Genomic DNA, 11,840 nt, shown 5'->3' with positions numbered 1-11,840 from the left:
AAGAATGTGTTGTTGTTTTTGCTTTCGGTGCTGCAACAAGCGGCAAACATCTTGGTGACCACACAGAGGTTGATTGGAGGACTATCATGGCGCCGTGGTGTGGATGTTCAACGGTATTGGTGCTAACTACACCAGCAAGCCGTATTGTTTGTTGTTGTTGTTGAAGTTTGCTGTTGCAAAATGTTGCTGACGCTTGTAAAACAAGTTGTTGTGCGGTTAAACGCAGAAATCTTCGGCTTTGTTAATGTCATTTGTGCTGCATGCAACTAGAAAACGACTCGCCACCAAAGGTTGCGCCATTGAGCCAAACAAAGGAGATCGGTGAGCGTCTCAGTGAATCAACAAATCTTTCAAGATAAAGTTTTCTTTATAGTTTATCAGTCTCTTAGGTCTCCTTCGATGTTTACTTGTAATCAGCTAACTGATTTTGTTCAAATTGATGCAAAACCCTGGTTTCCAGACTTTTCTCTTTTAGTCTTTATAAAGGAGTTGAGCGTTATTTTATCACCACTTGTCTAACAAGGAGCGATAGGTTAGGTTAGGTTAGATGGCTGATCCCTCAGCGTGGCGGAGGAATGAAATGTAGACTGTTGTGTTTAGTCCTATGTGAAGGCAAATGATAAACTACCGTGGGTAGCTATTAGCTATCAGCACCGCGCTCTGAAGCTATCACAAATTTTTAAGATGCTTTATTTCTATGTTCGCTAAATCAACTGGATTTCTAAGTATATGAGGTCCGAGGTGTTTTTGAATTGTTCTGGCAAAAGCGGGTCATTCCAGCAGAAAGTGTTGAGATGTTTCTGCCTCATCTACTTCCAAACAACTGATGTAGTTGGCATCCAGTAAGTTGTTCAATCTTACTGTAATAAGGTGATCCTTCCTAAGAGCTCCCTAGACTTCTTCCGATTTACCCTGGACCAGACGGGTAGTTGACCAGTGCTTGCTGAGCTGGTGTGTTACTTGGCCAGTTTTTAGGCTAAACATTTGAGGTTTCTTCTATACTAGTCCTTCAGTTCTTAAGATATCGTTTTGAAATTTTGAAAACGTCAAGAACGGCCGATATCGGACCACTCTAACATATAGCTGCCATACAAAATGAACGATCGGAATCAAGTTCTTGCATGGAAAACTTTTGCATTTGACAAGATACATATATTCACGAAATTTGGTATAGATTATTTTCTAAGGCAACAATGTAATCTTCGAGTGAATTATTCAGATAGGCTTACTATAGCATATAGCTGCCATACAAACCGAATGATCGTAATCAAGGGCTTGTATGGAAAACATCAATTACTGCTTAAGGTAATAATATAATCTCCGAATAAATTGTTCAGATCGGATTACTATAGCATATAGTCTCCACACAGAACTGAACATATAGTTACTAAAAGAAATGCACCTGTGAAGGGTATATTAGCTTCGGTGCGATTCTTTTTTATCAATATTGGTTTTTTATAATGCATTTACAGAATATATATTAATACTGTGGAGTTTTTCACAGCTTTTCTGTCGTCACTAACGTAGTCCCTCCTAATAAGCCGGGAAGGCGAATAGAGGGCGGTCTTTGAATAATGTTTCTAATCGATTAAACCTGACTTTCAAAACAACAAAACAAACAAAAATGTATAAGATTCAAAGAAATTGGAACTCAATTGCTTGTTTTACTTCCAAACTGTATTCTTTCACTTACTTTTGAATATTTTAACGGTTGCCCGCTCCTGAGAGCTAATATTTGGCACATACATATACAAGTAGTACAGACGTATACTCTGGAAAATCCAATATCGCGCATTTTAGATGACGAACAGTAAGACGATCTAATTAAGCACAATTTCAAACAGTTTACTTCTCAAATTTACATATGAATTTACTGTCCGAAAATTATTTTCTTTACCCTGTTAGCTCATATGTATATTCCTCAATGCCTTTAGTGATCCATTAGTAGTCAGGTTGCGTTTCGCCTTAACAACTTCGCTTGCGCTAAATTAACGAATTCTCGAATAAATACGAAACTTGTATGCAAACGGCACAATTTCTCAATAAATTTCCACTGCTGGACACTCAAATTTGCTGTGTGACAAGTTTAGTCAAGTTCCTCCAACCACCGCTGCAGCCGTTGACCCAATCAAGTAGCTAAAAAATTACCAAAAACGAGAAATTAATTAAGAGAAAAATTGCCGTTATCTAACCTTTGGGATCTAAAATCAAAATATTCAGTCGGCCATTTACACAATAAACACGTATAAGCTCACACACGCATACAAATTTTTGAGAAGGAAAGCACACTCAGCCATGCTCACACACGGGGTGGCTCAGTCACCCTTGACCAGCGAGCAGGCCTTCGCTTTAAATACTTTGGTAATCTACAGCATGTAACTCATAAAGTTTCACTCGTGTCCATTCTATTTCAATAGATTGTAGTTTTTGTAATTTTGTGTAATTTTGTTGTTGTTGTCGTCCAATTTCTGTGTATAATTACGAAATTTGTATGGCTTATTCTGGCAAGGGTTTGAAATTACATAAGCAAATTGATGGTTTACTGCGACTGGACTGTTTTCGCCCAATTTCCATTGATTGTTGTCGCCGAAGCGCTGGCCGCCGGTTTTCGTGGCTGAAATTTTGTGAGTTGTCAGCATCTAAAGACCTATTTTATTGCTTATAATTATAGTGTCACTCAATACTCTCTGTTCTCCACTTTTCCTACACGGTTGACACATGCTTTATGCAAGCCTGAGATGGGAGATAAATTTATTATGAGATTAAGGGTCAGTGGGTATCAGATATTATATATACACTTTTGTACATGCGAAAGAATTCACGAAAATGGAAATATTTGAAGAAATTATATATCTACGTATGCGTTGTATGGGGTATCGGTCTTCTGGCTACGAAGTTCTAAGGCTGTAATCAAAGCGGACTGTGTAATTTTTCAGCCAAATGCGGCTGGAAAGCCAATTTAAGCCTATATGCGATTTATTGCTACGGAATGATTTTAAAGAACTAGCATAAAAGAGCGAGTACAAAGAATCAGCAGACAACAAACAGATTTCCATCTCTCCTATTCAGTTGGCTCCTTGAGATCACTATTCAACCACTTCACTCGAAGGAGTCTTTAGATTCCAAATAATAAAAAAATAACCTGGCGGACTTAATTTCAACTTTCACACACGAAACCACACGTATGTTACGCAGCATTTGATCTCTCTTTGGATTTCGACTATCATGTACCAGCTTAAAAGAGCGAGCGAAAAGAATCCCAGTAGACAGCAAACATGTGCCCAGCTCGACCTTTACTCTGCTTCCGGAGATCGCTATTCAACTAATTGACTCGAAAGGACCATTGGATTTCAAACAAGCCATAATAGTCTGGTCGACTTTACTTCAACTTCAAGCGACTTCACTTCTACTGGGTGCCAGGCCACATCGAAGGCAATGCAATAGTGGCTAAGAAGCACAGTAAAGAAAATCGAAACCCGATGGAACGAGCTACTTGGGTGCGAAACTGCAAAAGTAAATAAAATTCATCATTGTACTCTATAGAAGAGACTGCAGGAATATGATGGGAACATTAACTGGTCACTGTCTGGTGGCGACACATGCCCGTAGGGTGGTGCTGACAGAACGTGAAGACTGCAGGAAATGTCTAGAGCAGGGCACCAGGGAAACAATAGAGCATCTTTTATCTCCTACTCCTCTTGGACCTAGCAACTGAATTTAAAATCTGTGCAAATTACTTATATATCGGAAGTTATATCACAACTTTAAGCTCACTTCGCTAAAACTTTTTTGTTTTAGGAGCAAGAGACAACATAACCCCCTACATGTCATTATCCTAATGTACATTATACACTCTCGAGCTCTTATATACCATATACACGTATAGCCGTCGGCCACGTTACATAAGTGGAGATACTTAACCTCATCGGACCCACATAATTGCACTGATTTTGTTTGGAAACTGATAAAACGGTAATTTCCTATTATAGATACATTTAGTCCATGCCGAAAGGTATATTTGCGAAGGTGTGTGTGTGTGTGTGTAGGGCAAAAAACGTGGCAAGCACTGTGTAAACAAATTAACTAAAGTGCTTTATATCTCGTTTCTCGTTTGTGGATTACATTAAAACACTTGAGCGCATAAAAACACCGCCGAGCTGAGCGAGCTGAGTACAAATAACACCGAAAGTGAGTAAAAATTTGCAAAGCACTTTACAGTTAACCGCAGCGCACACATAAACACGCTGCCACAGAGCGTGTACTCGTGTACTACCAGGTCTCGGCGATTTGTATTGGCCTGAGCGGTTGAAAGTAGGTGTACTCCACACACACGCACACACGGGTGGGATGGCAAGCAAAAGCAGATCATTATAAAAACTTTTTATCCCGATAAGTGCTGACATAGTAGGTACGAGGCGTCGAGCGCACTTGACTATCTGCTGATATTGTCTACAAAGCCGGCGCGCGCGTGTGTGTGTGTGCGTCTGACGCGCTAACCTTCCATGTCACCTTAACCTGCAGCGCCACACATTCACCTCTAATTGAAACATTAAGTTTCACGTCACGTACGCGGTGTCAGACTCTCTCGCAGGCCTCAAGGCGGGGACAGCAGAAGACGAAGAAGAGGAAGAAGTAGGTGGTAGCGGCAATGCAGAGTCGGTGAGTGTGACATGAATCCGGCTTGTGGACGCAGTAGTGCGGTGCGAATATGACTAGTGTTGCACGGCTGCCACTTAAGTGGCGCAAAAATTCCGCTCCGCTCTGGAGCCAAACCTAACGGCATCGCAATCAAGCGCATAGCGGCCTTTCTGGGGCATTGTGGCGCCAAGCAGCAGCTTCTTCATTTAAGGCAACAGGATGTGCCTGTCAAACTCACACCTTATCTGCAATATTATTATATTTACACGTACAAGGTGGTTGTATGTGTGTGTAGATGTGGCGCACTTTTTCTGCGTTGCCACTAAATGTTAGTCTAAAGTGATTATCTCAGCGCCCCGTTCGTGTGACGTCTGATTTGCGGCGCTCGTAGCCATAACACTTTGGAAACTCATACAGTTATGTGTAGAGCATAGATATGAGTGTGTGTGTGTAGGTGGTGCCCGTATTTGCACAGTTTTGCTATGAAATCTGCATAACAAAATCGTAACTGGTTTAAGTGGTGAGTAAATTCATTGGAAATGATGTTGTAATTGAGTACTCAGAGTGATATTCTGCGGTTAAGTTGAGAATATCGTAGTTCGGCGAAGGTAAGCAGTGAATGGACATAAAGGTTAAGTGCCGAAGCATGACTGCGGGCTCTTATACAATATATATATATGTATATGTGCGGCATATTTACATAGCGCTGAATGGCGCAGTAATTTTAGTAGTGGCTTACACTGGCGAACCAGAAAGTGATAAAATCACCAAAAATCTTCAAGTGTAGAAGTTCAAAATAAATATTTCTTTACATAATATATTTATAAGAACAGCTTATTGTAATTTATCATCGAAGCGGGTATAGGTGTGATGTGTGGGGCAATCTGGTTATTGTTTGTTAAATTCCTCATCTAGACTACGTTAATTAAAATTTGTATAAGAACTTAATCCTGAATGTGTTCAAAAAGTATGATGTTTAAGACTTCGTAGGGTGTTTCGTAGGACTTAAGAGAATTCGCGGAGGATTTGGGCATCATAGAATGTAGGTTAGCTTAGAAAATCATTATGATATTTGTCAAACTACGAATAATTCCACTTGAAAGGAAAAACGGCGGTTCTTTTGATGTCCAGAACTTTCATGTACGAATTAAGAGGTCAGTTTTATATCGATTAAGTGCCTTTAGCCTGCCATTAAAATTTTGAAGCGGCTAATATTAATTTCCGATTATCCTGGCATAATAAACGATATGGTTTAATTTTAGTCGAGGATCCCGCTGGTCAAATGTTGGAATGCAAAAAGCCAGTGAAAAACCGACTCGTTCCCAGTAAGATGAGATTGTGATAAGGCTTTGCAATTTTCAGCGATATCTCTGTGGCCAGGCACTCAGGCAAGTTACTTGATACAATCAGGCATTCCCTGACTAACTTATAACACTGAGAAGGAGTTTTTCGCATCTTCCATGCATTGGCATTCGTTGAGTTTTTAACTATATCACTATATCAACTATATCACTATATCACAGTGCATGTGGCTTTTAGTTCGTGGTTCCATCTTTTTCGACATTCATCGCTCATGCGACGACTCCAAAGATCTTGCGAAGAAAAGTTCTCTCGAATGCTCCAAGTGCTTTCTCATCTCGGGTTGTAATCGTCCATGTTTCTGCGACTTATAGAACAGGATTAATGAGAGACTTATACAGTCTTGTTTTTGTTCCTCGAGAGAGGAATCTGCCTCTTAATTGCATACCGATCACAAAGTAGTACCTGTTGGCAGGCAATAAACTGCGCTTGATCTCAAGGCTTATAATTTTTGTGGAATTTATTCTGGTTCCGAGATATGCAGAGTTCTTAACTTTTTCAAATTTATAGCTGCCAACAGTGACAGCTCCCAAGTAGCAAGGAATCTTTGTATATGGCCTCCACAAGACCTTCTTTTTCTAGGCTTGAACTGACGGCTCTGTTGTTAAGGCCTACTTACCCCAGAAGCATTGTACTTTTAGAGTAGAGAGTGCCACAGGGGTTCAGGTTAGCAGCACGTTTTACTTTTTTCAGCATTATAATGAAAAATACGTACGAGAGAGAATCACACTGTCTAAAACCTCGTTTGGTATCGAACGGGAAACCAAATTTGGACATGGCGTCGAATAGGTAGTTCCTATCAATGCTGTCGAAAACGGCTTTGAAATCGACAAAGATGTGATGGGTGTCGATCTGTTGGTCAAGAGCCTTCTACAGGATTTGACATATTGTGAATTTCTGGTCTATGGTGGGTTTGACCGGTCTGAAGCCGCACTGATAAGGTCTAATCAGTCTTTTTACAATTTGCTTACGTCTTTCGCATAATTCTTTCGAATGAACCATATACGTGATATTAAGAAGACTAATTCCCTGAAGCTAGCGATGATTGCGAAATCTTTCTTCTTGTAGATAAGGCAGAGTACAGAGTCCGTTGTGTTTTATGTGATTTACCTGCCTACGAAGGCCTAAACTCACGGTGCTTTCTGCCAGAAGCACGTAGATCAATACAATGCGTTGATCAGCGCCCCAAAGCATAAGTGCATGCACCTGCATTAACCCTTTGGTTCCAATTGGTAGGGTGGGACTCCCTAGCCACCTTGGTCGGGTTTGAGGCCGACCTAAGACCTCTACCGTACTCTGGGTCCGGCACCCGGCCGCAGTGCGACTCCACATTGGACAAATGCCCTGCCTGCATTTAGGTTTAAACCACAGCCACCACGAAACTCCCCAAAGGGCCAAACCCTATGAGCAGATTGGAGGTACCTCCAAGGGCTAACTGTTTCCCGTGGTACCATGTTAAAGTCTTTGGTGTGACTTTTGTAACTTTTGGCTACTACCAGATTGAGCTCATAGTAATCCCAACTCATGACTGGTGACATTTGTCGCTTGAACAACAAATGCCTTTATATTAGGAATTAATATAAAAACTATAATATCATTTCAAGCTGAGTATTATAGCACTTTTCTGACTTTAGACCATGATGACATTCAAACCAAGACCTGATAAATGTCATACACAGTGCATGTGGCTTTTAGTCGCCTCTTACAACAGGTATGCCCTGCCGCGGGTATATTCGGTTTCCCCCCCGAACCCAAAGGGGGGTCTTCCTACCCGCAGAGGGAAAGGCAGAGTACACTCATATTCCAATCATTTCGCAAGTTTTCTTCCGACTAAGTCATGCTTACCAGTTGGAACGTGCGCCTTTCTAGCATCTTGCCGCCGGCTTTAAACAGCTCAGCCGGTAATCCATCGAGCCCTGGCGCTTTGTTGATCTTAAGCCACCTTAGAACTGTTTTCACCTCATCTTGGTCGAGTGGCGGACGACAATGTTGTTGGTGCCGCCATTTAGCACGTTCGAAAAGTCTTCTATTCACTTTTGGAGTGTACTCTGTGTGTCTGTTGTCAGGTTTCCTTTTCTGCCTTTACAGAAGCTGGCCCCGGACTTGAAACAATTTATTTGCTGCCATAACTGCTGATGAAATTTTCGGACCGAACTCCGAAGTCAGCATCTCAAGCTCTTCGTTCTCACGCCTTTCTGTCTCTCTCTTCTTTTTGTTGTAAAGACGTCCAGCAATTATGCACATATCTTTGAATATTCGGTGTATTTAATATTTCCTAAACTGGAAGAAAATCTACAAGGATGTCTTTCTGGTTGCACGGAGGAATACAAGCAAGTCATAATGATTGATTGCATTTAATGATCTCACTATATAGGATATGTCTGCCCGTAAATTTCACTGAAAAAATACGCATTTGCAGCAGCGTTATAGAACACTTGCTGCAACTCAGCATGGCAATTTAATTCCTTTGCCACTTTAAAGCTTTAAGCAATTTATGACTTTATGCGAATTTTATTTGTGTGCGTGTGACGGCCAAAGCAGAGCTAAAATGCTAGCTAACTTTGACTAAGCAACAATTTGCAACTTTAAAAGCATTTCATTGCAAACCAAAACAAATGCAAAAAATGTGAATTTTTAGAATTTTTTAAAACTTTAAAGTTATTCGCCCAAATTTATTGTCAGCGCGCTTGTTTTGTGCGATTTATAACATTTTCACTTTTTTGCGTAGGTGGAATGTTTCTGCAACTATATGCACGCACGCATACAAACACATGTGTAGTTTTTATCTTTTTTAAACATGAATGATTTTATTGTGCCTTTTAAAAGTGCGATACAATACAAATAACACCCGTCGCTGTCGGAATGCACGAGAGTTTACGGTTGCTCAACAAAAGCAGCAAAGCACACACGCTTCAAAAGTAAATATGTGCGTCACACATATGTGTGACTGTGTGTGTGGCCCGCCTAAGCTCTACACAATGGCCGCACAAGCCGGACACTCGCCCCGCCAGCCAGCCGTGCGGGCAGTGCGAAGCGCAAACATCAGCAAAATGCCAAGTTCGCCTGCCAGTTAGAGCTGTCAGCAGCACATATTAAAAGGACCAAGCGAAAAAGAACGGAAAAAAAGAAAGCTTACAAATAAATACAAAAGTAAATGAAAGCCGAAAAGCGTATTGTTGCAACAAAATGCTGCAAATTCGGCGAATGTGTACCGTTCATAAATTTTCCACACGAATACGCCAAATAGAAATGTGAGAAATTCGCCAAAGAAAAAACAGCAACAAAAGCAACACTCACATGTGCATACGCCCAAGTTACGTATACGCAGTGTGTTGCGCGGCGCTTTCGTGCTGGACGCCATAACTTAGGTCTTAAAGTGGACAAAGCACCTGTGACCTGGAAAATATATTTGCTCGAAGTGCACACACACGTATGTTGAACACATGTTTGTGCGTGTGTGCGGACGTGCGCTTATCTCCGGCTACGGGTCCATTAAATTAGACCAAACACGCTCCGGCGACATTCACTCCATCTTTCCAGTCTTTTTCTTAATGCGAGGCAATCAGGGGCGGTTCCCTGCGCCGGCCAAGTGGAAAATATGCATTGAAATTTTCCTTGTGCGCCAAACCTTTCGTGTAAAGATTAAAACATTTGGAGTCAGCACAAACAATTGTTGAAATGAATTGCTTTTAAAGTGAATTTCAAAGCGAGAAAATAATTGCTGCAAGCTCAGGAAGTAGGCACTAATTTTTTATATCAGAAAAATATTTTTCACAGCCATTTTCTTAAATAGATTATTAGCGCACTTCAATAGAAAAGAATAAAGACCATTTTTGGTTTGAACTAGAAATTCTGCAGTATGAAAAGACAAACCCATCTGCCGAGCTTTCTTCATCAAGCACGATTTAACGATTTAAGGTCAGTAGGTCGCTTGAGCTACCACAGACTTCCACTTTATTAAAGCGAGCTATTTGCAGAACATTCTGCAAAGCTCATTTACAAGTAATGAATGCTGCTACAAAGCTTTAAATCATTTCCGTCTCGTAACTCTACTAAATAAATTTTGCTTCGAAAATCTCCGCAACTTTTATAAATTAGCATCTTAATGTAACAGATTAATTGATTTGAATACAAGACTCATACACTTCCTCCTGCTCCTCGCTTTCCACCCCCTCCACCAGAACTCGTTTCTTCTAGGCAGCATTCGCTCAAACTACGCAAAAAGCTTTGGCAAATATTTAATTAATCGGCGATTTGTTCAAACGCATAATGGACACAAAGTTAAAGCGAATAAATCGCGCACTCCTTCGAGGATATCGCTGGCAATGCTCACTCCACCTCGCACACCCTTTCCCCAGCGACGCCACTGCATAGTAAGCGCTTTACTTCTTCGCCTGTAAATATTTACAAGCATTGAAAACTGGTTACTAATCGAATGTAATCAATTATGTTGATAGATTGCCAGCTTACAGTTACTTATGTATTTGCTTAGTTGCAAGCACTACTTTGGGGTAAATAAAGAGGGCTTAAGCGTGGCACACAAAGACAAAGCAAAGAGTGATGTTGTTCGTTTGCCCGGAAAAGCTCATTGGCTCAACTGAAACCTTTGTTTGTCGCTGTCACGTGGTGGCCCGTCGATAGTTGCGGCGTCTCTTCGCCGGCTGCCTACTCGGCTACCTTTGACTACTTCATTTAACCACTTTTAAGGTAATTGAATTTGTGCGCGGCACATCATTTACGGCAAAGTGTGTTTAACTGATGGCATATCCTGTGATAGTGCCGTTATAAATGTCGCTGCCATCAAGCGGTTTGCGCGACTACATCTTGGAGGCGATATTGTAAGCTAAGGTAAAGTAAAAAGGGTGTATTTAAGAGGACACATTGACAAAATATATAGCGAAATGTTGGTAGTACTCAATATTGGCATAAAATATAGGTTAGCTATTAATCAAGCTCCCCACAAACCCCCCGCTTATTTAATCTAGTCCTTTGATGCAAGATTTTGAAAATCTACACTACAATTGTATTAAAGAGATTCAAAAATACTGGTTTATTATTAGCAATTATGTTAGTCTACGGAACAATTCCATAAATATAACAATTTAGTAAAGACCGAAGCTAAAATACCCAAAACAGACACATTTTTTGTACAAGGTGGCGCACGAATCGTGCTACAAAGCCGTAAAAACTTTTTTATGTAGCAAATTTTCTCTTCTTTTATATACCTCCATATTTTTTAAAATTATGTACCGTAAATGACCCACAGGAAAAGGAAGATCACCACTCCGTTGGAAAGACCTGGAAGGAACGGGTTACACTTGGAATCTCCAATTGAAGCCAAACAGCGAAAAAGAAGAACGACTGGCGCGCTATTGTAATCTCGGCTATAACCGCTCTGCCATGCATATGCGAAACCTATTTAGAAAAATATTCACTGCGACCTAACGGGTTAGGGTCGGGATTGCCTCAATTATCGATTTAATGGACTGCTTCAATGCAGTCAGATCTCTGGCTCTTCTCTTGCTTGACATAACCTTATAAAAAGTCTGGTTCAGTCAGGTTAGGTAATCTTGCGGGTCAGCGCAAAGCGGAGTTTCTTGATATCAATATGCTTTCATATATTTGTTGGAGCTCTGCAATAACCGGTCTGGCTACGTGCGCAGCTGCTCCATCTTGCTGGAACTAAAAGCTATTGAAAAGGATACGTCTTTGGCTCAGTTCTGGGCAAAAAAAACTTATTCAGCAACCTTATATAAGGCTGTTCATTGACAGTTACTGTTACAATGTTTTCTTCATAGAATTATGACCCGAAAAAACACCTTGATGAAACTGCGTACTACACA

Source organism: Bactrocera tryoni, chromosome 1, assembly GCF_016617805.1.
Source record: "Bactrocera tryoni isolate S06 chromosome 1, CSIRO_BtryS06_freeze2, whole genome shotgun sequence".
Classification (NCBI taxonomy): Eukaryota; Metazoa; Arthropoda; class Insecta; order Diptera; family Tephritidae; genus Bactrocera; species Bactrocera tryoni.
The sequence above is the reverse complement of the archived record's forward strand: the minus strand, read 5'-3'. Positions refer to the sequence as shown.